General features: G+C 38.9%; 1 pseudogene; it reads left to right on the top strand.

Moving 5' to 3' along the window:
* The first annotated feature begins 24,732 nt into the window (after positions 1-24,732).
* On the top strand, positions 24,733-26,976 carry LOC134653238 (uncharacterized; annotated as a pseudogene).
* Positions 26,977-27,807: the final 831 nt, after the last annotated feature.

Here is a 27,807-nt window from a genome sequence, read left to right as displayed (position 1 = left end):
AACGAAATTGGTATCGCGGCAGGCCCTCTTTAAACAAACCGCCTTGATTCATCAATGTTATATTTATTAGGAACAAACGTTGACTGCCGACTGTTCTATATATTATACTACTCTTTGCTGCCCACTTCTAGCGCTGGCGGTATACCGCGAAAATCAGTAAAATGCTGCAAATGGTGTTAAAGGTCTGAAAATCGGTACGATTGATCTTTAGGACATTTGAAACAATTTGACCCGAAGCGCCAACAAATAAAAAAAACGAGAGGAGTTATGACGTCATGTTTTTTTGTATGAAATAAAAAAAAATGTTTAGAAACCTATCGTGTATGGTATTAAACGAAAGGGCTTTCTGAGCCAATGCTAAAAATATATCACATAGTTACATTTCAGTCATTTTGTTTAAATTATAATAAAAATAGTTTTCAAAACATACCAAGTTTGGGCTTCTCCAGATACAATACCATAATTTTTTTTTTGTAAAATATACCTTTAATTATCCCTAATATCCTCATATCTAACCCTAATAAAGCAATTTTGAAATTATTTACATTTAGGTTTTTTTTTTTAATTTTTCAATTTTACAAAGTGTAATAATAGCCCTGCCGAATTACTCAATACGAGTAATAATGTCATTCGGGTAAAATAAGAGTATTGAAACTTGCTTTTTCTACTCCCGTACTTTTATTTGTCATTTAAAGGGTCGTGCACACACCTTTAAACCCCTAACTTATAGTTATCAACACAAGTCTTTAGTCTATTCCCCAAAAAAAATATTTGTGCATACACGCAGTATCTTTTTGGCACTTTTACGATACTTCGTGTAATCACCACTTAAAAAATATTGTATGGAATACATTGTTTCCAATCTAATTTTAATTGTCATTTCTGACAGATGAGTAAACCATATACATGTTTTGGTTAATGGTACGATTATTTTCATCTTTATAGGGCTGTATCTCCTAAACCGTGCGTCGTAGCACAAAAATAATCAAATTTACGTTCCCCTTTGAAACTCCTAAGTAATATTTAGAAAACACAAAAAACAAAAAAATAAAGATTTTTTTTATAGGGTTGTATCTTCTAAACCGTGCGTCGTAGCGCAAAAATATTAAAATGTTCATTCCTCTGTAAGAAACCCTAATTAATATTTAAAAAAAACACAAAAAAGAGATTAAAAAAGACAAAAAAAAAACTTTATAATGCTGTATCTCCTAAACCGTGCGTCGTAGCGCAAAAATAATCAAATTTTCGTTCCCCTTTAAGAGACCCCTAAGTAAGATTTAAAAAACACAAAAAAAGAAAAAGAAAGAAAAAAAAAGAAAAAGAGGAAGAAAAATATTTATAGGGCTGTATCTCCTAAACCGTGCGTCGTAGCGCAAAAATAATAAAATTTTCGTTCCCCTTAAGAATCCCACGCACTGAACAACCTATCACATTAGGACATGAAACAATCATCATCATCCATTTTTATTATTATTTCATTGCATTTCAAAGTAAGTGCTTGGTCGTAGAAAAAGTATTGTATGCAACGTTGTTTAACTGAGTCAAAAAATACTAGTGGCGTCTTTATTAACAATTTTCGGTTGTTGTTTGTTGTTATTGTTACTCACGCCACTCGCCTTTTTTGACCTCTCTTAAACAACAGTTGCATAAAATACTATTACATGTTCCTTTGGTAATATCTAAGCTTTAAGTAAGAAAAAGTTCTGATGAGTGGGGGGCGGAGAACTCGGGAAAGGGGGGACGTTAAAGGTGAGTTTTTTCGGTTAATTCTTTCTTAATTATTACATAGACAATTTTTACTACGACTTATAGATTCCGAGATATAAGCGACTTTCTGAAAAAAACCGTTATATATTAATTTTATGCTTTCTTTTTAAATATTTAATTGAGAGATTCATAGATCACACTATGTAAAATTGAAAAAAAAAAAAAAAAACCTAAATGTATATAATTTCAAAATTGCTTTATTAGGGTTAGATATGAGGATATTAGGTATAAGATTAGAGGTATATTTTACAAAAAAAAATTTGCCGTATTGTATCTGGAGAAACCCAAACTTAATTGGTATGTTTTGAAAATTATTTATATTATAATAAAAAAAAATACTGAAATGTAATGATGTGATATATGTTTGGAATCGGCTCAGAAAGCCCTTTCGTTTAATACCAAACACGATAGGTTTTTAAACAATATTTTTTTATTCCTTACAAAAAAAGATGACGTCATAACTCCTCTCGTTTTCTTTTTATTTGTTGGTGCTTCGGGTCAAATTGTTTCAAATGTTCTACAGATCAATCGTACCGATTTTCATACCTTTAACATCATTTGCAGCATTTTACTGAATTTCTCGGTGTACCGCCAGCGCTATATAGGTATACTTGGTCAACCAGATCTTGACAGTAGAAAAAGGCGGCAATTTTGAAAAATGTAGGCGCGAAGGGATATCGTCCCATGGAAGATTTGAATTTCGTGCCTTTTTTTACTGACAAGATTTGGTTGACCAGCTATATACATATTATACTACTCTTTGCCTACGCCTTTGTTTTAAACTTTTTTTTAACAAGTTTTCACAGACAATTAAAAATTTGACATAGACACATCAAGGCGGTTTGTTTACAAAGGGGCCTATCGGGAAGTGCGAAAATCGAAACTCAGCTATTTGCCTCTTTATCGCTCTAATATGCAAGAGTGATAGAGAGGTTAGATAACAAAATTTCTAATTTATGACTGTATTTTTCTTTAAATATTTTCAAATATAATTAAGTTGCGTTGTTTTATCACAAAGTTAAAAAGACTTAAAAGACCACTGTCTGTATCATCACCATCAGATCAGCTCGATGGTAACCATAAAAATATTGTATTGTCACCCATATTACATATTATGTACTTATGTAAATTTTCAGCTTCATTGAACACCCGAGAAGTGGGTCAAATCTAGACACGCGGTAGCGTGTCCAGCCAAGTTCAAAGAAAAAGGAACTGGCGACGCAGCAACCGTGTGTAATATTACACGAACCATTTCGAGCTACTTTTGACCCCTTCACAACTTGAAACCTACTTAACCTACACACATGAAATTTGGCACATGTATTCAAGTCCCTTAGCTTGTTCAAAATACACTATTTCATAAACATAGCTCAAACAGTTATTGATAAATTAACCTTTAAAAACCGGCATTTTTGTGACTGACTGACATATAGATCAAAAACCTAACCCACTTCCAGGTGACCTATAAACTTGAAATTTGGCATCAAGGTAGACTATTAGGTGTATATAGAAGGAAAAATGTGAAAATTGGAAATGATTGATATTTTGATGGAAAAAAAAATAATTAATACTTATAGACCAAAAACCTAACCCACTTCTAGATCACTTAGAAACTTGATATTTGGCATCAAAGTCGACTATTAGGTGCATATAGAAGGAAAAATGTGAAAACTGGAAATTATTGATATTTCGATGGAAAAAAAATAATTAATACTTATAGACCAAAAACCTAACCCACTTCTAGATGACTTAGAAACTTGATATTTGGCATCAAGGTAGACTATTAGGTGCATATAGAGGGAAAAATCTGAAAACTGGAAATTATTGATATATCGATGGAAAAAAAAATACTTATAGACCAAAAACCTAACCCACTTCTACGAGGGGCGTTCAAAATATTCTCGGTATTGATATCTTACAACCTCTTCTAAAATTTCTTTCGTTACTGGCCGCTAAGGTTTATTCATTGACATTAAAAAAAAGTATAATTCGAACCGAGATGTTCTTTTGTTTTTCTGCAATTGCTGAACAAACATGAACATCATGTGGGAATTGACAATGTTAACTAAATTAGAACATCGATGCGTGATAAAATTCTTGACAAAACAGGGTAAAAATCAAAAAACCATAAAAGAGGAAATGGATTGTGTTTACCGTGAGTCTGCTCCTTCTTTATCTACCATTCAAAAGTGGTCAAGCGAGTTTAAACGTGGAAGGGAGAGTGTTGAAGACGACCCTAGACCTGGCCGGCCTGTAGTAGCTACTTCACAAGAAAATATTGATAAAGTGGAAAAACTTATATTGGAAGATGGTCGAGTGAAGGTAAAATCTATAGCACAAGTAACCAATCTCTCTATTGGTACCGTACATGATATTATCCATGACCATCTTAATATGTCAAAAGTAAGTGCAAGATGGGTTCCGCGAATGCTGACTCGGCTTCAAAAAGACATGCGTGTAGCTTGTTGTTCCGATTTTATTGACCTGTGCGGTGAAAATCCTGATGAGGTGCTGCAAAGAATAGTTACTGGAGATGAAACCTGGGTTCATCATTATGACCCAGAGAGTAAACAAGAGTCCATGCAGTGGCACATTAAGGGTTCAGCTCATCCCAAGAAGTTCAAGGTCATTCCTTCAGCTGGCAAGGTCATGGCCACGAAATTTGGGGATTGTGAAGGAGTATTACTGATCGATTATAAAGAAAAAGGTGTAAATATCACAGGACAGTACTACGCTAACATTCTACGTCAATTAAAGGATGCAATCAAAGAAAAGAGGCGAGGAAAGTTAACCAAAGGTGTTATGCTTCTGCATGACAACGCCCCCGTCCATACTGCTCATATTGCCAAGGCAGCTATTGTTGAATGTGGGTTTGAAACTGTTACTCACCCACCGTATAGTCCGGACTTAGCCCCCAGCGACTTCTTTTTGTTCCCCAATCTTAAAAAGGATCTGCGTGGAAATAAATTTTCCGATGATGAAGCATTGAAGGCGGCAGTGGAGGAGCATTTTTACACCAAAGATAAAAAATATTTTTATGCAGGATTAAAAAAAATAATTGATCGATCTTTTAAGTGTATGAACATAGGGGGGGAGTATATTGAAAAATAAAAATATCAAACTTTTCGTACTTGTTTGTTTTCATTCTCATACCGAGAATATATTGAACACCCCTCGTAGATTACTTAGAAACTTGATATTTGGAATGAAAGTAGACTATAAGGCGTATACAAAAGAAAAAATGTGAAACTGAAACTTTTTGACAATTAACCGCGCGTTAGCGAGGGTCTCCTTTTCAGCTTAGGCAAACTGCTTTCATGATGAATACTATAGTAATTTCTGTACAAAAAGTAATGATATCCCAACAAAAACATAAATGTGAAATGAGAGCCAAGTTCAATATTGAGAATATGTGTCGTTGTTAACTCGCCGACAAAAGAATTGAGATCTATATGGGTGCCAAGTTCTGTGCTGTGTAGAAAATCCTGAAATTATAAAGGATTTGTCTTGGCTAGTTTTTACGTATAGGCATATAGGTAATATATATTTTTCTGTTAGTTTTTCAAAAACTTGGTTTGTTGTTAAAAACTAGCCAAGACAAATCCTTTATAATTTCAGGATTTTCTACACAGCACAGAACATGGCACCCATATAGATCTCAATTCTTGTGTCGGCGAGTCAACAACGACACGTATTCTCAATATTGAACTTGGCTCTCATTTCACATTTATGTTTTTGTTGGGATTTAATTTGCATGATTTGATTGGAACCACATTGGAACAGACAGACAACCAACGGGACAGATGAAACTAAGTAAAAGCTTGAAAAAATGTGGCTTTTTCAATTTCTATTGCAACTTCAGATGAAAACGGGGTCTCTATTGTTTCCCAAATAGTTTTATAATGTATTGTTTGCTCGAATTTTCGTTAGTCATAATTCATTTGGTTCAGAAACGCGTCACTTTTCAGGATTGCCATAAAACAAATCTAACCTAACCTAACCTATCTATAGGATAACCTAACTAAAATCTTGAAATGTTAACGGTTTCAGTTTTATGAGTAATGATAATATGACAAACAATACATTATGACTTAAAACTTTATGGGAAACAACGGGACCCCATGAAAACGTCCTTATTGAAGCATAAGGACCCTTAATTTATGGAAAGCCACATATAACAACCAATTCGAGGCTACTAGGTGGCAAAATACGACTCAATACGAGTAGGTAGGTCAAATACGCGAGAGTAAGGATTTATATTTGGCCAAATATTCTTGTGACAAAGTTATTCTTCCTCGCGTTATCTCGATTTTGCCACGGATCATGAGAACCTATTGTTCGCTTGACAATTAATCCCAAGGAATAGCGTAGGCACTAGTTTTTCCGAAAGCAACTGCCATCTAACCTTCCAACCCAGAGGGTAAACTAGGCCTTATTGGGATCTGTTAGGCTGTTAAAGTTTAAAGTTACCTACTCGTAAGTCTCGTAACACAACATATAAGTTTCACATAACAAAATTACTTACATATATATATATATTATGTACCTAAACATATTACTTTTCTAAAAAAAGGACTGAAATCTAGTGCTGCGAAGAAACGGTATTTTTGTTCGGCTTTTTTGTTGCTATTTTGGCATATGGATACATGGTAGAAGAAGTAAGTATGGAATCTTCCTCCGTTTTGCGTGGTCCGACGCACCTGGCCGGGTTTTCGCGATTTTCCGTCAATGTCTGTCAATACCTTATTTCTTATGAACACCTAAAATAATAAGTTTAAAATTAATCTCAATGTCTCCAGTTTGCTGTTCATTCAAACTGACAAAATCCAAATTTCTGAGGCAATATACGACCGCTGTCTTATATAAGCCATTAAAATTCATCATGAATAACCCCACGTTGCGTTGTTATAAATTTAATTAAATAAATAATTATTGTATTTAATTTATAACAACTAATTAGGCATAGCGTCCAATTTAGAATATGACACAGGCACTAGTTCTTACGAATTTTACCTTAATTTATTAATCAAAGGACCTGAGGTAAAAGTGAGAAGAGGTTAATAAGCAGATGCACCAGCTAGTCGCCGACGCTCCGCTTCCCCCGGGATTAGCCCTTAAGCCTGCACCTAACAGACTGGCTCATAGGGGGCTATGAGCTTGCTGTTGCGTCAATTTTCATTTTTAGAAAAAAAAACTAGTCTACTAACTACTAACAACACAATAAATGCTTATTTTGCCGCATTCTTCACTATCTCTCCCTATTTCACTGCCATCTAACCCAGAGGACAAAAAAATAGCTTATTGTGGCTACTGGCTACTCCGTCTTCCTCATGACTCATGATATTTTACTTCACCATAAAGTAATTGGTGTAATATCAAATGATATTTTTCACACAAGTTACAAGAAGTTCATTGCTAAGAGCCGGGGTTAGGACCCACGACGATTGGTTTAAAATTTAAACTTTATATATAATTTGTTACCTAGTAATTATACTAAATCTGTTTTCTTTTTGACATTTAGTGGTATATGTATTGCTGTATGTTTATTGTCAAGTTTTTTTTAATTCTGGACAATTGTCATATATTCCTTTTCATGATAGATCTACACCAACGCAACTGCATGTCATGTTCTTGCGGTTTATTTTTATAACGCCAAGATCGAAATTTGACTGTTAACTCCATCTTGCGTCGAGTAGGGGAATCAAAAAACTATAGAAAATAGAAATGTAGTTTACTCTATGCCATAGAATCCCCTTTTAAATGTCATAAATCCAAACATGGCGGCCATACCAATAGACAACCAAGTCTAGCGATGAAATGATTTGTTTACATGAGATTCACTGACAGGTGACACACTTTACCTATTCGACAACCCATGATTGTTCAGATTCAAATGAACTTCAACATGCGACGTCAAAAGTGGCATGTCGAATAAGGCCCCAGTTCTGAGCCGAGCGCCCGCCCAGCCGCACGTGGTGAGTATTCCTACCATTTCTATTTTCTACTATTATTACTACTACTATACTACTATTACTACCACCTTCTTACGCTACTAGAGCGTTAAAGTCTGTACTTTACGTTTTTATACAAGTCTCCGTTTGGATCGATGTTATTTGATATAATAGAGCTTGGAGCTTAAAGATATTCATTTAATAAGGAACCTTTTAGTTCTGATATTAAGCAGTATTGATGATTGTAATTAAGATAGCGTAGTTTATGAGAGAGGAAATATATTTACTGGCCTTGCGTAGGATACCTATTCAGTAGATTAATAACTAATATTTTTAACGAATTATGTCGTTTAATATGGACGTATATTTAATTTAGTTGGTTCGTGAGATAGTTATATATGGCGGTTTTTTCGTAGACGGTAGTTAGGAAGCTTGTGTGAGGTTGAACATCCTTTTAACATTTCCATAACATTTTTACTTATTGAACAAAATTCTCAATCTAAAGTATTGTGGTGATTTTTTAAATAGGAAAAATAAACAGAAACCTGTTACTGGGTTAAACCTCACCGAAGTTATCCATACCATTGTAACTCCCGCCAAACTATCTTAGTGGTAGTGGTATATCTTAGACGTATAAAGTATAAGTAATTACTTAACGAAAAACGGTCGAGCGCGGGTCGACCTAAAATAAACTTCAGAATAATTATTTTCAAGGAAATTGGAAGATGGAACGTGTATCCTGTAAGCTATAGTGATCCTCTTTTTAATTATTTGCCTTGTACTTTTTTACTTCATGAAGAATACACCTACAGTACAGGTCACTATAGTACCTTTACACCTAGGCTAGGCAAGTAGGCACTGTCTTATCTCGTCTAGATGGTCGCTTGTAGTGCTCTGCTGAAACGTATCTGTCTCAACTTTCAGCTCAGTCTTCCGAATAGCTTAGCAAATGCAGTCGCCATCAAATATATCGGAGCGGCCAAGGTGCTTACATATCTGAACTCGCCTCTAATTGTCAAGGCGTTAGAGTGCGTGTTCAGATTTTGTGAACACCTTGGCCGCTCCGATATAACTGATGGCGACTGTACATCGGATTCGATTTTAAGCTCAGAGAAATGGTCCCGTTGGTGTGCTTTTGTTAAAGTGCTAGAAATGGATTTAATTATTTTGAACTTCTTTTGTACTTTTTCAACTCTCTTTGAAATAAAATATCGCTCGATTATTATTTGTGAGGACATGAAAACATCATTAATAAACTATTAACTTAGTTATACATTTTCAGTGGATTAGTACTACTTACTCCAATATCGGTTATTACTTATTGTGTTTCCAGTCAATACATTACGCACCGTATTAAAATATTTGATTTAGTTTGTTCATGTCATATTTCTCAATAGCAACTAAGTACGAAATAAACTTGGTAACGAAAGGTTCACATGACACATGAATATTGTGTGCCGTATCCTACGACTCTCCCGAAATAGTTTTTTGTAGTTTAACATACATTTTCTATACCAAACAAATTATGACTAACGAAAATACAAACAATACATTATATATATCTGACTTAAAACTTTTTGGGAAACAATATAGACCCCCCCCCCCCCCCCCCCCTATAACAGGTACTCTTAAACTACCAAGTACCAACATATTATACCATATATACTATAAGGTAACTACGTATACGACTCTTACGCTACGTCTTACGTAGGCGGACAACGCGCGAACGCCGCGCGGCCGCCGCGCCGCTTCGCGCCTAAATCGCTCACGTACGAGTAGGACATACCTATACGTATCAACGGTTTGTTTCATCCTCGCCGCGCCGCGCCGCGCCGCGTCGCGTTCGCGCGTTGTCCGCCTACGTAAGCCGTAGCGTTACGCAACGATTTGACAGCTTTATTTCAGGGAGGTCCGTTTTCTTCGATTTTTAAGTTGCTTTTCGGGGCGTGCGTGACGTGATCGTTTAATTGATCGCAAACACGGAGGTAAGGCATATAATAAGCAATGTCATGAATAATTTCTTCGCGCATAAAACTGGACTTAAAGGTAAGGCCTGAGTGGACGCTCGAGTTGGGCGTGCAGCGGGGCGGGGCGTGTGGCGTGCATGTTAAACAAATGTAAGCGAATAGTAGCGGCCTTAGTACACGCTGCTCAAATTACTTGTGAGCCCGACGCCACGCTGCACGCCCCGCCGAACGCTCCGCTTCGATCGTCTACTCAGTGTAAGGCCTGAGTGGACGCTCGAAGCGGAGCGTTCGGCGGGGCGTGTAGCGTGGCGTCGGGCTCACAAGTCACGTTAAGTCACGTTATGAATTATGAATCCAGTTACCTATTTAATTTTACAAATCCTTTGTCAGTTTAATCCATGATGATTTTAACTCAAAAGTTATACTTACTCCCCAAGACAGCCTACCAAGATAATTATATCAATCATATACATAACACAATTCCATTTCAACCGAATTCATTACAAGGGAGATAGGGAGGGAGATCCCATCAATAGTGGATAGCCGGAACAGGGGTGGGGGAGGGAGGTGCGAAGATATTCCGATTAAATGTACGCTGACGGCGTAAAGGCACGAAATAGGGTAATTCCGGGGTAGATGGCCATAAGGGGGAGATTGCCCATCCAAATATTTCATGGTTCTGATGGCTAGATGTCGCTAGTTTTTGTTTAGTACGCTTTACGTCATGCTTGGGAGCAAAGATATGGCCAAAATGTTGGAGGAAAACCTTGCAAAAGTACGTAAAATCCTTGTTGTTTGTTTTGACTAGTGCAAATATTTCTTAGAGGGTTCATATTTTACATGGTGGTGATGCTAGTGTCTTATTCTAATGGTGTTATTTGCTTTTGTTGCAAAGTATACGGTTGTAGTATTGTTCTAACCTAAAAATGAAGCTCGAGTCTCAACTTGTTTGATTTTAGGCGTGGTCTTCTCTCCCGGATGAAAAGGAGAGATGACCAGTTCAAGTTGGGGTATTATGGCCATATGGCCGTGAAGGCACACAGTGATGAAGATGTATCTATCACGAATTAGGTATTCCAAAGGTTATCATATATCAGTGACAACGTCCCCCTATGCATGATAGCGATTAATAAAAGGAAAATGGAGTTCATTTAGAAAGATAACTATTGCAGGCGTGGGAAAAAATATCACGGGCCTCTTCTCCTCCATAATTGCGTTGAGTGCGCTGTTTGCTGGTATTAGGTGGCCTAAACGGGGCCTTGAGAAGAAAAGGTACTTGGGGAATAAAAATGAAAAATAAATTATACTCAAATGAAGAGTTATGTTATGGCCATCTCTCCTGTAATGGTATGATCATCACCCCCGGATACCTCGGGAGAGATGGCCAATTGTATTTTTTTTTTGAAACGTTTTTTCAAGCTGTTCGCAATAGAAATATTTTTTTGTTTCTTTCATTTTCGAAAGTCAATTAATCAAAGTTTATGAAAAAGTAAATATTTCTTTAATTACATGTACACTTATTTTATCGAGTCCTAAAAAAACTATGGCCAACTACCCCGGAATTACCCTATAGTCGTGTAAATGATGATTTAGGGCATTATCTATGAAAAGGGACCTTAATATTGTCGATGGCGCCGCACAGCGTCGCGCGGCATTGTATTTATATCGGAGCATCGTTAATAATGGCGTTAGCGCCATCGACAATAAGGACCCTTTTCATAGATAACGTCACATTTAGCTGAATAAGTTGGTGTAAAAATGTGTCAATGTCATGCAACAGAATTATGTAGTATGTACCTACCTACACCTAATTCTTGTACACAATACATGCTGCGTTACGTATACTTTTATAAAACTGCCGGTTCTACATTAGATACCTATAAGTAGGGTCAGTTGTCGAACATTGAAACAATCGTACACAGTGAAACTTTGCGATATCTCGGAAACTAGGTGTTATCAGCTAGTGCCGTCTGTCAAGCAAGGGCAGGCTCAAGGACCCCCAGCACCTCCCCAATACGCGATCGCGCCTCGGAGAAGGAGCACGTTGCTACGAGCGTTATTGTGAATTCGTGTGAAAAAAGTAATATTTTTCATTTATGTTTCGCAATTTTTTACCAAGATATAGAGTCTAGTTTGGCGTTATTTAATTTTTTGTTGTGTTCTATGTGTATTAAAGTTACTTTGGAGCTAAATATTTTTAAATTTCTTTCACTCTTTGGTGCAGTTTTTTTTAATTGTTTCAAAAAACACCCCCTAGTCTCACAATGAAACATATTTATGTAGTAAACAATGAAACATCATGTTCACTGAACACCAGTATTAGTACACAATGAAACAAACTCATTATTTTTTTAATTAATTAAAGACTATGTGCGAAATTTGTGAAACTAAAATACCATGAAAATTGATAATAATTTGTCTATCATATGACAAAATATAAGATACTTAACTTTAGAAATGGCTGAGATAGGATAGTTTATATGTTGAATGTTTCATTGATGGCAAGGTTAAGGTCACATGTCTAACATTGAAACAGTCGTTTATAATCACTATGTTGCAAGAAAGTGTATGATATCAAGCATGGAGATGCTTAAAACCCTCCCGCGTCCACCTAGTTGGCAATCATGCTCCGTGGACATAAAAGGCGCCTTTCTCGCAGTATGCCGTAAGTGCCGACCAGATTTTCGATTCACAATGAAACTTAGGTGTGCGTACAATGAAACAAGTCTTTCGCTTTTAGATATTTCAGCAATCTTATAACGATTCCATATTTTGGAAACCTTTTAAATAACAAATTTCAGCCTACCACTATTTTCTCCTTTCCTTTCTCATTAATTGATTGAAAGGATGTATGTATTAATGTAACTTATTTATTACAACGTTTCAATGTTTATTAAGGATGTTTCATGGTAGACTATATATATTACATCTGTTTCACTGTAAAAATTAGAGTGTTTCATTGAAAACATGCACAAGTACACAATGAAACAAAACTCATTTTTCAAAAAAAGCTTTATAATACAGAAACTGTTAAAAATAAGTAGAAACCAAGAACGCCATATGATAGCCAAATAAATTGTTTATCTTCATACGAAATATCACACTCATAACTTTAAAAACACCAGAGATAGGAACGCTTAAACTTTTAGTGTTTCATTGATCAACAACTAACCCTATATAAATAAACACATATAGTCTACTTTCGTGACTATTTATTTATCCCTGGGGGACGTTTTATAAACGTTTTGTATCCAGTAACACGCGCGGAAGTCCATTTATTAATAATGGGGTTGAAAATAGGGTTCCGTTTGTATTACATGTATCGTTTCGGAAACTAGAGATAAGCTGAAGTTTTACAAGACACTTGTCTGAATAATATGCGCGGTCCGAGGGTTTAGTACCCTGATACAATCTTTATAATGTTTGTTTGAGATAGAGAAATGTCTTATCGTTAAAAATTGTAGGTATCTCATTGTTATTGTAATTTTGATATCAAAATGCACGTTTGAATTAGCCCCTTATCTTCGTGACTTGATGTCGGAAAGGGAAGCTCAAGCCACTCATTGTTCCAGCGTTCTCTTGACGACGACCCGCTCTAATTAATTAATTCTCACCATTCTCTAATTAATTAGGGTAAGCGGGAGAAATGAAATCCTCGATCGTGAAAAAACACTAGATGATTATAAAAGAAAGAAATTATAAAAGCTTTGACCGTCATATTTTTTTCCCTACAATAAGGAAAGTGACTAGGTAGTTAGGTACAACATTTTTGAGTACCTATTTAACAAAATCAAGACATAAATTTGGACCAAAGAATATACCTACCTATTTGGACCAATATCGGTGTTTTCCAATTATGCAGTCGCATTACTGTTGTAGGAAATGTCCAAAACAATCATTTTATCGAGTTTTATATGAAATTTGACATTTCATGCAGTAATGCAGTCGACTGCAACAGTATAGCCATGCGACATTACTACCGACTGCATGCGACATTACTACATTTGCAGTAATGTTGCGCTGCAATACAGCAGCAAGGTGCTGATGCAGTCTGAATTCGAATGGTACCTTAACTTTTCCGGTCATCGGCTCAAGGCCGTGGCAGTTTCTTCGTAAATCCAATCCCGTTGAAAGCGTTTTCTTTTCATTAAACCTGAGTAAAGTTTGTCCGATGAAGTATTGATTGTCAGTTATTCATTGTGATGAATGGACGGTTTTGTATGTTATGCATTAGGTTTACACTTTTAATGAAAACTTAATGTTTATGTTATACAGTTAGCGATATAGGTATAGGTCATACTGAGCAACTTTTACTATGGGACCAGTACCTACGTAACCAATAATAAGGCAAAAAAAATACGCATGTAAGGTCATGTCTTAGGGTGGCTATCCACCTGTCCAATTTATTTGTCCAATGGCATTGCGTCTCACCCTCTCATTTAACAAAATGTAAGACGCAATACACATTGGACAAAGAAATTGGATAGGTGGAATACCATCCTTACGAACGTGATGGAATTGGCAAAAGACGGAAAATGCACAGCCTTGAAAACGTACCATACCTATATAAGGAAATGTCACCGGTATAATAAAACTTTCTAAGAAAATATTAAGGACGAAAGCGTATTTGCCTATTAATGAGGGTGAAGGTCGTGGGGAATGGGTAGGAACGAAAATGTAATTAGATCAAGGCCGGTAAAATGAAGAAAGGCAGCACCTTTTACTGTAAACAAGGTAAAAAAGGCTTTGAATTGGTAATGCTCCTTAGGAAATATTATAATGATACACTAACTACAGAAACTGGGGCCCGTTTCTCAAAAGCTTGTAACTTGAGATACAAGTGGAAGTCCCTTTCTAACAAAAGCTGTCAAAAAGTGACATCCGCTTGTATTACAAGTTACAAGCTTTTGAGAAACGAAACCCTGGGGCCTATTGCATAACATTTTACAACTCATAATACAAGCGGACGCCTCTTTTCATTCCCTTTTATTAGAAAGAGACTTCCGCTTGTATTATTACTTGTAAAATATTATGCAATAGGCCCCTGGTATAACTTTTTTGTGAGTAGAAACGCTCTTTGCATATTTTGCAATTTAATTTAGTTTTTTTTTGTAGTGAAAACTTCTTTAGCGGAGCTGTGCACTTTTTGTGATGGGGAAAAAATGTTAAACTCGCGAGAGGTAAGATTCGTAAGATGTAAGACGGACACGTGATCTGATCGAAAAACTGTTACAATGTCATTGAGTTTTTCTTTATTGATTTAAATGCCATCTAGTGAGTTTCCCTCAAACTGGTAATAATATAACTCGAGTCATCATCATCGGCGTCAATCCCAGCTGTGCCCCCGCGCGGGGCGCGAGGACCCGGGGTCCGCCTCCCCGGGTCCTCGCGCAATAATAATATAACTCGAGTACTAACAGTGATGTGCTTAGGGGTTTCAAGTAATGCGACGAAATAACGCTAGATGGCGTTAACCTTAATTATACATAGTGCTGCAGACATTTTGCACTAGTCATTGAGTTTTCACTTCTGCCGGCTCTCCCGGAGTGCAACCCGTTGTTTTTTTTAAACACGATGCGTGTACCTATAGCATTGCTTGTATGTATATTTAAGTACATATTATGTTTCCAGAGATGTACAAAATGGTTTTAAAAAAGCGTTTAAATACAAAATGCAAAATACTTTTCAGATTTACTATTTCAAATGCAAAATACCAAATAGTTTTGCGTTTTGTATTTCAAATGCTAAATGCAAAATAAGTATTTTCAAAATACTTTTTCTAAATAAAATACCTTTTGACCAAATCTCGGATATTTTTATTTGTTTTAGGTATTTATCATGAGAAATAGAGACACAATGCCGAGCCGAACAAAAACGTCTAATAACATGGCACCTTATGCATGACATTTTGGTCATAATAACCGATTTAGACTCTCGCGCGAGCCACGAGACGAGCCGCGAGCCGCGCCACGAGACGCGAGTGTAAGCGGTGGGCTCGCGACAGTCGCGACTCGTCTCGTGGTTCGCAAGCTCGTCGAGCTAATATAATTTAAACACTAACGGCACGGCATAAGGTTTATAACCAATTGACAAGCCGAAGCCGAGTGTGTCGAGGCGAGCCACGAGACGCGCCGCGAGCCGAGCCGCGAGTCTAAACGGCTATAAGGCGCAGGCGCGCACTCTGACCAAAGAAGAAGAAAAACCGGCCAAGTGCGAGTCGAACTCGCGCACGGAGGGTTCCGCAAAAAAACGGTCACCCATCCAAGTACTGACCCCGCCCGACGTTGCTTAACTTCGGTCAAAAATCACGTTTGTTGTATGGGAGCCCCACTTAAATCTTTATTTTATTCTGTTTTTAGTATTTGTTGTTATAGCGGCAACAGAAATACATCATCTGTGAAAATTTCAACTGTCTAGCTATCACGGTTCGTGAGATACAGCCTGGTGACAGACGGACGGACGGACAGCGGAGTCTTAGTAATAGGGTCCCGTTTTTACCCTTTGGGTACGGAACCCTAAAAAGGGCGCGCATGGCTAGCAGGCGCCTCTATCGGTCAAATTCGGCAATACAAGCGTCATTCGTTCATTTCATTTTGTTTGACTGGTAATGTTGGCTAAACTTAATCGCAAAGTATTTTGCATTTTGAAATGAATATTAAAAATGCAAAATACATCTCGAAAAGTATTTCAAATAAAATACAAAATGTTTTTTTACTAAAAGGCATTTAAATGCAAAATACAAAATAGGTATTTTGCATTTTGTATTTGCATTTTAAATAGAAGTATTTCAAATAAATCGCATCTCTGTATGTTTCAACCGACAGATGTGTTTCTCTTGCTAATATAGTATTTTATACAATCGTGATATAATGGAGAGCTTTTCAGTCGAGTACCGTGTTTAGGCAACGAAACTTGCTGAGTTGCCTAAGGAAGGTACGAGATTGAAAAGCTTGATTATATCACTATTGTATACAATACTTTTTCTACGAGTCAACAAAAAAAAACCTAAAACTAGTAGAAGAATCATATATGTAGGTAAAAAAAACAAAAGTATACAGCTAAGATGCGCGAGCAGCCGCGATACCTTCATACACGTACGCGACCCGGCCCCGCGCCCCGAACCCCCGGCCGGTTGGTCAACGACACCTTCTCGTAACTCATGAGGCCCTGGTACTTGCTGGTACTTGCTCCGCGCTTTCGATTGGTCAATTTCATTATAGTTGACTAAACTGTATCGAAATGAATATTATAGTTGCCTAAACGGTATCGAAATGAATATTATAGTTGAGTTGGGGTCCCATAGTGAAAAAAGTATGCGATTTCACTTTGGTATACGAAGTCTTAATTCAAGCATTGCAGTCGACGAGTAGAAAAATGTATATTAATTTTGTTGACATTCTTTACCTCTAATTGGCAAAAGCCCTAAATAACTTTCAACGAATCATACATGTCCGTAATACCGTAATTTATACTTCATCACGTTGTGTTGGCCTCGAAGGGCAAAATTCAAAATTGAATTATTTCCCAACTTGTTCACGACATGTTGGAACTCAAGACTCCACTAATTGAGTTGAGAGTTGCCTTCGTCCGCCCTCTTTGATCTTGGCTTCCAGATCCAGACCACTTTCTCACAACAGTACTGTACCTATGGCGCATTTTTTGCACGAAAACAACCTCACTGTGCAGAGGGGGAACTGCCTCAGGCTAATTTAGGGCTAGATTTATGTTTATTTGTTTATTTTGTTATTTTATCTTTGTTTTATTTCATTTCATTTCATTTATTGAATGCCAACCATGGTATTACAAGATGTTTACATAATATTATAATAATAACATTATAAAGTACAGCATGGACCCTGCTAGGGCGTGACAAATCTTAAAATATAACTTAACCTAGGGGAAAGAAATGACAGTGTCCCAGGGTGAGGTCGTCTTGGCAGTGTCGTTAGACATTGCCAACGCCTTTAACACTCTCCCCTGGGATTGCATAAATGAGGCGCTGTTACACCACCAAGTGCCCCACCATCTTAGCCGAATTGTGAAGGCCTACCTGCTACGGCGGTTCGTGGCCTTCCCCGGGCAGCATGAGTGGGGGCGTCGGGAAATGGTATGCGGTGTTCCACAGGGGTCGGTGTTGGGGCCACTCCTGTGGAACATCGGATATGATTGGGTGTTACGAGGAGCACTTCTGCACGGGGTTAACCTGGTGTGTTATGCCGACGACACACTTGTGACGGCGCGGGGAGCCTCATTCAGAGAAGCCGCTATTCTCGCCACGGCGGCCGTCGCCCATATAGTAGGGAAAATAAGACGGCTAGGTTTAGAGGTGGCCTTGAACAAGTCGGAGGCTATCTGCTTCCACGGGCCCAGGAGGGCGCCTCAGGCCGGGGCTCACATAATAGTGGGGGGTGTGCAGATTGCCATCAGATCGACGATGCGGTATCTGGGCATTACCCTAGACAGCCGTTGGTCTTTTCAGGCCCACTTCGATCGGCTGACTCCGAAGCTGCTGGGTGCGGCTGGTGCGCTCGGGCGCCTGCTCCCAAACATTGGGGGGCCGAAAAGTTCGTGCCGGCGTCTATACTCGGGAGTCGTACGCTCCATAGCCCTGTACGGAGCTCCAGTGTGGGCCGGTGGCCTTAGCAGCAAGAACGTCACCCAACTGCGTCAAGCGCAACGGGTGATGGCAACAAGGGCAATACGGGGCTACAGGACAATTTCCGGCGAAGCTGCATGCGTGCTGGCTGGATCCCTGCCATGGGACTTGGAGGCGAGAGCCCTTGCGTCAGTTTTCTTCTGGCGCGAGGAGGCGCGGACCCAGGATTTCTGGCCAGCACCGCGCGAGATAGAGGCCAAGCGCGAAGAGCTCTTTCGCGAGGCAATTGAAGAGTGGGTCAACCGGCTCGAGCGACCAAGCGCGGGCGTCCGGACAATTGCGGCGATTCGTCCCGTCATGCTTGAGTGGCTGGAACGACCACACGGCGCTCTCACCTACCGGCTCGTGCTACAGATCCTCTCGGGGCACGGCTGCTTCGGGAGATATCTGCACAAAATTGCCGGCAGAGAGCCAACTGAGGAATGCCACGAATGCGGTGCGGCAGTCGATACCGCACAACACACTCTAGAGGAGTGCCCAGTGTGGGGGCCGGAGCGCGCTGACATGATAGCCATAGTTGGGCAGGATCTGTCGCTGCCGGCCGTGGTCAAGTCCATGGTCGACAGTGACAGATCGTGGCAAGCAGTAAAAGCCTTCTGCGAAGACGTCCTGCAGCAGAAGGAAATGGCGGAACGCGCAAGAGAAGTCGACCCAATGGCCGACCAACGGCGCCGTAAGCGTCCTCGACGCAGACGGGTCGCACAAGACCGCCGCCTGCCTCCGTAGGTTGACCTCAGGATGACAGGCACGGGGACGCCTGCCATCCGTCACATACGAGGTCCCTGAGAGGGTTACCGTATTGATACGGTCCAAAGTAAAGAGGCCACTTAGGGCCTCCGGAGGCGGTGGTCCCCCAACACGGACTGGTGCTGGTGGGCTGTAGAAGTAAAGCGCGAGCGTTCCTACAGCCCTCCGCTAAAACACAATGGCGGCAGACGGGGGGGTTGTTTAGTGGGTAGACTCAGGGTGTCATCAGCCCCAAGGAGTCCCACATAACCACTCGGGTCCGTCCCCGCACCCGAGTGGTATGCGCAATTGCATTTTTCCCCTCCTTAACAAAAAAAAAAAAAAAAAAAGGGGAAAGAAATGTAAAATTAAAGTACGTATTAACCTATATTGATATAAATAAGTATTTTCTATGTTTTTTTATAATTTTAAATTTTTTTTGATAATACCTAAACGTTTTGTTCTTAAGTGTAAAGAACATCCCGCCTTGAGTAATTTAACAATTTGTACCTAAATAAGTATTGATAGTCAGCCAATTTAAACATAATAATAATATCTGAATGATATTTAGTTTATTAACAAAATGTATATAGTGCGTCTATCGCTGCTAATGATGCTAATGATGACTCGTGCGGAGCTAGAAGTTACAATCTGACAAGTAAAGCAGCCATCACACTGACTAAAAACGCTCCTCGCCATTAGTCAAGCACTTGTCTAAAACATCTGTTTTATAGCTCGTAAAATGGGGTTCTGGGGCCCTAGCCAAGATGACAATCGTTCGCAGAAAACGAAACGAATCGCGTTTGGCTTGCGTTTAGTGACCTCGTCTACAAAGCTTGTGTCTTGCTACAGATCTTGGGTTTGAATCCGGACGGTTCCTAAATTTAAAAAAAGTTTACATATTTAAGTTTAGGTAGGTATACTTTTTTTATATGTATGGTATATTGTATTGTTTTGTATTTTTTCTGTGCTAGATTCATTTTTTCAGCCGATATTTTCAAAAAAATTCAAGTCAGAGATTTGATCAAATCGCTTAACTGTAAACTGTTGTATTCTGTTCTGTACTTGCTTTCGTCATTTCACTAAACCGTTCAGAGATTTAATCAAATCACCATATACCATCTTCTTTATCATTTCACTAAACCTGTTTAGCGAAATGATAAAACTAGTTGACTTTTTAAGTTCGTTTCATCAACTTACTGTCGCGGTTAGGGATTTTGTCAAATTCCTAAACAAATCTAGTGAAATGAAAAAGCGTTTCGCGTTTATTGGCCGATTTTGTCTTTTCACTAAACAGAGTCAGTGATTTGCTCAAATGACTGAATTTTTCTAGGGAAATGATGATATGGATTCGCCATTTTAACATCCTGCGTGATTTGATCATATCCCTTAGAGATTTGTTCAAATCTCTGTTTTGATCATTTCCCTGCGACATCCATAAGCGACAGTTATTGCGAAACGCAACTGCCTCTGTCGCACTAAAGGGGAAGAGTGATAGAGATAGATGACTATACGAGTATACGCTACGCTACGGAGCGTCAACGATTGGCACGTTGGCTAGGCACCCAGGGGGCCTATAATGAATGGAAATAGTCACGTGACTTTTCGTAACATTTGTCATACAATACAATACAAATACTCTTTATTGCATACCTCATTACAGAAAACAATACGGATAATACAGGAAGAAGAGGTTAAACAACAGGCGCAGGATGTCATATATAGCGATTAATTTTTCTTTTCGTTTGGCTTTTGTCGATGTATGTAGTAACTGTAGTAAGTGGTTGACTGGTAGAGAATGCCTTCTGGCATTAAGTCCGCCATTTGTACTCTTCATTTATTGTGCAATAAAGTTTAAATAAATAAATAAATAAAATAAGTGCCTAATACTCTCCTTTATTGACAAGAACCTCTACCAAAAATTTCTACATAAAGCATATAAATCAAAAAGACAATAACGATAGGTAATCTAAAATGTCCCTGACGTCTATCAAGCGAGAATTCACGAAGGGCTCAATAAAAATTCCCTTTGGGAGCATGGGAGCAATTTGGCCGTGGCAGCCATTTTGTTGCCTTTGCCTCCCGAGCCGGAATGATTAGTGGAACCAGTGTAATCCTCAATTCCGACTTTTTTGTCAAAACTATTTTTTTTAGGTTTTGCGTACTACGAGATTTTTTTACGGTACCTATACAGTTTTTTCCTTTTTAGCTAAAGTAAAATATCCATTTTGATCCCTTTGATCACTCGGTGTGTCTGTCTATACCTATTACGTCTGTCATAGTCAATTTGCTGCGAAGCTACTGAACCGGTTGAGTTGAAATTTGATACACATAGGTAGGTAAGTCGGTTGAAACTTGGTACACATAGGTAAATAAGTCGGTGACCCAAAGACGTCCATAGTAAATTAACGTAAACAAATAAATTTTAAACATGGATAGCCATTTTTGGAAGATGTAAATTCTAAAAGTGGAAAGTTTTGAAGATTGCGCCATATTGACTGAGAGCTCAATTTGCCTACGCTCGGCAAGGGATTGCAATACTCGTATCAGCCCAGCCTCCCGAATACCCGGATTATTCGGCCAAGGTCGACCGGGAACCGGATCAATCAACCCTATAGACAGTACAGATATCACAAGCAATGATCGGAAAGGTACCGCAAAATCACCCCTATACTACAACTATATGGTTCATAACAATCATAACTGCAAGATTTAATTAAGTATAACACTACCAAATGTAACTCAAATATCGAATTTAGTCACCAGAGTTACCGCATAATTTGAGCATTTCTCAAAAAATTTGTACATTTCGATCACATCTTAGATTTCTATAAAAATTGATATGCTGGTAAAGTACATGAAGCTGACCAATTTTCACCATATTTCCCAAAATGTCCAAGAAAGTTTGTATGAAACATCCTTTTTGTTACCAGATTTCCTTACACATTTGGTAACAAAAAAGGAATGTTTCATACAAACTTTCTTGGACATTTTGGGAAATATGTAGGAAATTGTTCAGCTTCGTGTACTTTACCAGCATACCAATTTTTATAGAAATCTAAGATGTGATCGAAATGTACAAATTTTTTGAGAAATGCTCACGTATAGCCGTACAGCGCCATCTACAATTCAACATATATAACTAAATTAACTAATGTGGCTCAGCCTTAAAGAACTTTGGCCTCCGAAACGAGAGCAACAGCATCATCTATATCACAGCTATCAAATTTCTTGACACGTATTTTACAATCGATTATCGATGTAATAAAATCTTTGCTAATTACAGTCGTACACAAATTATCTTCATCCATGTTTATTTTGAATACACATCAACAATTTAAGGCTTAGAACGCACTGCGATTCATTTCTTGCGTTTTCAGAACCGCAAAAAGTGTAACGTATGGCATGCTTCATAACATAAGCGCACACAAGAAATTAGATGCAACCGCAAAAAAATATCCTAGTGCGTTCCAAGCCCTAACATATACAAACATTACAAACCAATAATAGTTATTTGTTTTACAAGGGGGCAAAGTTGTTGTTTAACCGCTCGTGCTAATATTGATACCCGAGCAAGCGAAAGATTCCAAAAAAATTGAACCACGAGCGTAGCGAGTGGTTCGAAAAATGGAATCTTGAGCGTTGCGAGGGTTTCAAAGCACAAGGATTAAACAAAATTTGCCCCCGAGTGAAACACAAAAATTTTCACCACACCAACCCGAAGCAAATATTAAATGTAAAATATCAAACAAAATCAATCCAAATCAAATCCAAATGAATGTTATTAAATATTTATCATCCAAAATCATCATTTAAAAGTAAAGAAAACAACTCAAAATTTGCATTTGATTACTTTGCCTCACATGTGAATTACTGATAGCTTAGTGCAACTTATTTGCTATCAGTTATTGAAGTGGAAAGTAAGCCTTTCCGAGCTGGTGTCGTAAAAAGAATCATTGACCACCCCCACTGCAGGAAAATGGAAATGAAATGTCCCGCATCCCGCTGCGAGCAATTAAATTGGTATCGAGCGATTGGTATCCCTTCCGAAACACAGATAACCGGTCAAGGCCGGGTAGGTAGAAGGCGGTTCAAGGTAAAAAATGCAAACCGGTAAAAAAAATTATACAATTGTCGAGATTACCGGTATTTTTCGCACTAAATATATACCGGTTTAATTATTTAATTTAAATCAAGATCTCACATATATTTTCTGTTTTTTTTTATCGTATCGGTCTAAGTACTTGAGGATTGTTTTAAATTACATTGGTATCGAGCGACCCAGCCTTCCTTCCGAAACACGGATAACCGGCTAAGGCCGGATAGGTAGAGGCGGTTCAAGGTAAAGAATACAAACCGGTAAAACTTTGTATACAATTATCAGTAAACTAGTAAATAACAGGTATTTTTACTCAATATTTACCGGTTTACTTCTTTAAATCAAGGTCTCACATAAATTTTCTGTTTTTAGGGTTCCGTACCTCAATAGGAAAAAACGGAACCCTAATAGGATCAGTCGTGCGTCTGTCTTTCTGTCTGTCTGTCCGTCTGTCACAGCCTATTTTCCGAAACTACTGGACCAATTAAGTTGAAATTTGGCACACATATGTAAGTTTATGACCCAAAGATGGATGTGTAACGTAAACAAATGAATTTTAAATATGGAGGCCATTTTTGGGGGGGTAAATGAGAAAATTAAAAAATAAAGTTTTTCAAACTATACCGTGTTACATACCAAATGAAAGAGCTCGTTGTAAGAATCTCATATATATTTTTTTTATAATTTTAGGATTAATAGTTACGCAGTTATTCAAGAAAATAGGCAATAAATGACCACCCCCCCGTATCTCCGAAAGTACTGGGTCTGAAATTTTGAAAAAAATCCGACTCGCACTTGGCCGGTTTTTTATCGTATCGGTCTAAGTACTTGAGGGTTGTTTTAAATTACATTGGTATCGAGCGACCCAGCCTCCCCTCTGAAACACAGGTAACCGGTCAAGGCCGGATAGGTAGAGGCAGTTCAAGGTAAACCGGTAAAATAAATATACAATTTTTCGTACTAAATACTTACCGGTTAAGGAATGACTCACGCTAGACCGGGCTGGGTCCGGAGCGTGGCGTCCGACATGTAATTTTCTATGTTGGCTGATGGTGGCCACGTGGTGCTTTCCATAGAAAACGAAGCTCCGGAAACTCCGGGCCGGCCATGGTCCGGTCTAATACCTACGTGATTCATCCCTTACTTCCCTTAAAATCAAGGTTACACATAGATTTACTATTTTATTTTTTGTTTTTGATATCGTACCGGCCTACTCGTTTTAAATTAGATCGGTATCGGCCGCTGCCCAGTCTGCTCTCCGAAACACGGATAACCGGTCAAGGCCGGATAGGTACCCGGTGATCTAGTGTTGGCGGGGCAGTTCAAGGCCAGTTTATACATTGTCTTTATTTTTATTTAAAGGCATTGGTTGATTGGTTGTCTAATTGAGAGAGAGAGCGAGAGAGATCTTTATTGTCTTTGGATATCTAACACCCTGCTGTAGGTTAAAAATGTATTAGACTTTACACATAACCCAAATTTGACAAATTTATTTTATCATCTACTCACATAGCGCTCAGTTTGTCTTCTTTACAAATTCAGAACAGTTCCCATGAAATTCCAGAGATGGCGCGCTTCGTGACAGTAACCCAGGACATGCGCGACGGGGTGATCAAGCACCTGCGCGAGAGTTTCTTCGCCGACGAGCCCCTCAATAAGGCGGTAGGGCTGTGCCAGCGGGGGCAGCCCCACGCCGCACTTGAGCGGCTCTGTGTCGCTACCATCGCCGATGGACTGTCGGTGGCTGCTGTGGACGGAGACACGGTAGGTTTGTCAATAAGATGAATCCCTCTATAAGGCGGTAGGGCTGTGCCACGCTCGAGCGGCTGTTTAATGCCACCATCGCTGAAGGGTTGTTGGTGGCTGCTGTTCATGGAGACACGGTAAGTTTAAACATGTTTCTTAGGTTAGTTTTCGTTACTTTCTACACTTTCCATCTTGGGCTGTTCCGAACTTCACAGCTGTATTCAATTTGTTAATTGATTAGTCCAAGTTTCAAAAATTACGGCCACATTTCCTTCAAGAAATCCTGAAAAGCTATGCTTTGGTTAACCAAAGCACCCAAAAGCTTGCAGTGAATTGAACTGATTTTTACTTCAGTTTTTTTAAATGCATTATAATAAATGATTTTATTATAATGGTACAGTGCATCTAGTTCAATATTTTAAACTTCCGTGGACATATTTTTATCGAATTGTCTGTGGGTTTTCTGTGAGAATTGTGTGTGGGTGGGTGCATTTCCGGTTATTCGGTAGAGGTTCAGTAACGTCCTAGATGACCAATGCAGAATCCCTCAATTACATATATACCTATATATTTCTCACGTTTCAGGTTTTAGGCGTGGCCTTGAACGGCATCTTATGACCAGGGGACATCGAGCAGTCCATCGACCTGATCCAGCAGTCGTCAGATGAGAAATACAACAAGATCTTCACAATCCTGTACAATGTGAGCCATGAGCTGAACCTTTTCGAGAGCTTCCAAGTCGACAGGTAGGACTCAAGACCAATGAAAACGTTTATCACTAGGTACATAGTATAAAACAAAGTCGCTTTCCGCTGTCTGTCTGTCCCTATGTATGCTTAGATCTTCAAAACTACGATAGAGTAATTCAAGAGGAAGGTTTAAGTATAATTTGTTAACCCGTGCAAAGCCCGGGCGGGTCGCTAGTTGATGATAAACTATAATGCATGCCAACGTACCTATAGGTAAATTTAAGTGTTGCCTTCATTTTGTCGGTTTTTCTACGTTAAATATTAATGCTGGCTGCGTAGCCAGCATTAATGTTTGACATTCCATAAAATTGTGTGTTTGTGACAATCAGCGCCACTTCTCCCTCCACCGACTTCGCACCTTGCCAATAGTTGCGTGCCTTATGATTGGCTTATGTTGACCCAATATGTGTACTTGGCATGCCTGGGCCACACTAACGGGAAACGCCGTTGGCTATCGCGATAATTCCAGTGTGGCCGTATGAAAAACGTCCATTATCGCGATGATCAATGGAGTTTCCCGTTAGTTAGTGTGACCCCGGCATAAAGGCTGGCTCGCGCTAGACCGGGCCGTGGCCGGGCTCAGGCGTCCGACATGTCATATTCTATGACGGCTGATCGGTGATCACGTTGTGCTTTCCATAGGAAACGAAGCTCCGGAAGCTATCCGGCCCGACCCCGGTCCAAATGTTTAGGTCCCAAATGTCTAAGGTTTTTAGCAGAAAAAGAATAATCTCTTACAGAATCCTGGAGTGCCGTATAGTGTCCGTGTCGGAGCAGGCCAGAGGACAAGGATTAGCCAAAGAATTGATGAGGAGGAGCACCGAGATTGCTAAGGATAATGGATTTAAGGTATTTACCTTTATAGTTCATTTTATAGTTCAGTTAAATTACCATTGTCCGCCAGCCTAACGATTCACGTAACCAATCAAATCGCTCCTAATTAGAAGAGTCGTGGAAATTACGGGGCCCTATACATTCCACGACTCTTCTCTTCGGCTAGGCCGACGGACAATGATGATTCTACTGCATTTTACACGAGAACGAACTATAGATTTATATTTTTAAAGTTCGTCTTTTGCGAAGTCAGCACGTCAAAAGTCACTTCAACTCTTTTCCAGCTATTCAAAGTGGACGCAACAGGGGCCTTCTCCCAACGCATCTGCCAGAGCCTAGGCCTCCGCACGCTGCGGCGAGTTCCGTACGCGAAGTACTGCGACGCCAACGGAGTACCAGTGTTCAACGTGCCCCCGCCACACGACTCTTTATGTATCATGGTTTTAGAGATACCCTGAATGATAAAGATTCCTTAGGTTGACCGAAATTGTTTGATCTCATGTAATTTTTCATCGTCATCGTTCAATCAATGACCATTTTTTTCAACGTTGAAAAATAAACCTACGTTTACACTCACCAAATTCAAGTTGTTCACACACATGATGCGACGAAAAAGCTCGAAATATTCAAGTGGAAACCTGTGTCTGTTAATCCTATCCAAAGCTCTCGAAAGCTTTAATGTAGGTTAGGTTTAAAATATTCTAGAAAATGATTTAATAAAGATACTGTTTTTTGTAAAAATTACTAAATGTTACATTGGGTCAAACTCTTGGTTAAATTAGGATATAATTAATCAAAATTAGCAGGTTTGAGTTAGAAGGGCATCGAAAGTAGACTTAGGTTGTGCCTGAGTTTTCAGAAGTCGCTTACTGATAGACTATAGATCTACCAAAATGTTACAATATCATTGTATCAATTCTCTAGACAAGCTGCATTTAACCTTTTTATCAGTGCGAAAATGATGTAGGTACTTATAGGTTATTGGTATGACATTCGCTAAGTTTAGGAGCGCCATACTTGAAGTAGCACTTTGAATGAAAACTCAGCGTGGTCAGATCACATTTGTAACTTTTGTAAGGATACGTGTACCTACCTCTAATAAGGAAGATTACGCAAAACTATGGGGTTGCCACTAGGACACACTGTAAACAAACCGCCTTGATGCATCAATGTCATATTTATTCGTAAATAATCTGTGAAAACTTGTCAAACTTGCTATTGTATAATAGGCTACGCAGCCACATGAGAGCCCACGATCATCGCTCCCACTAACTAGCACAAATCCCAGTCACTGTGGCCGAAACTGGCCAGG

This window comes from Cydia amplana, chromosome 13, assembly GCF_948474715.1.
Source record: "Cydia amplana chromosome 13, ilCydAmpl1.1, whole genome shotgun sequence".
Classification (NCBI taxonomy): Eukaryota; Metazoa; Arthropoda; class Insecta; order Lepidoptera; family Tortricidae; genus Cydia; species Cydia amplana.
Note: the sequence above shows the minus strand (reverse complement) of the source record. Positions and strands in the feature narration are given on the sequence as shown.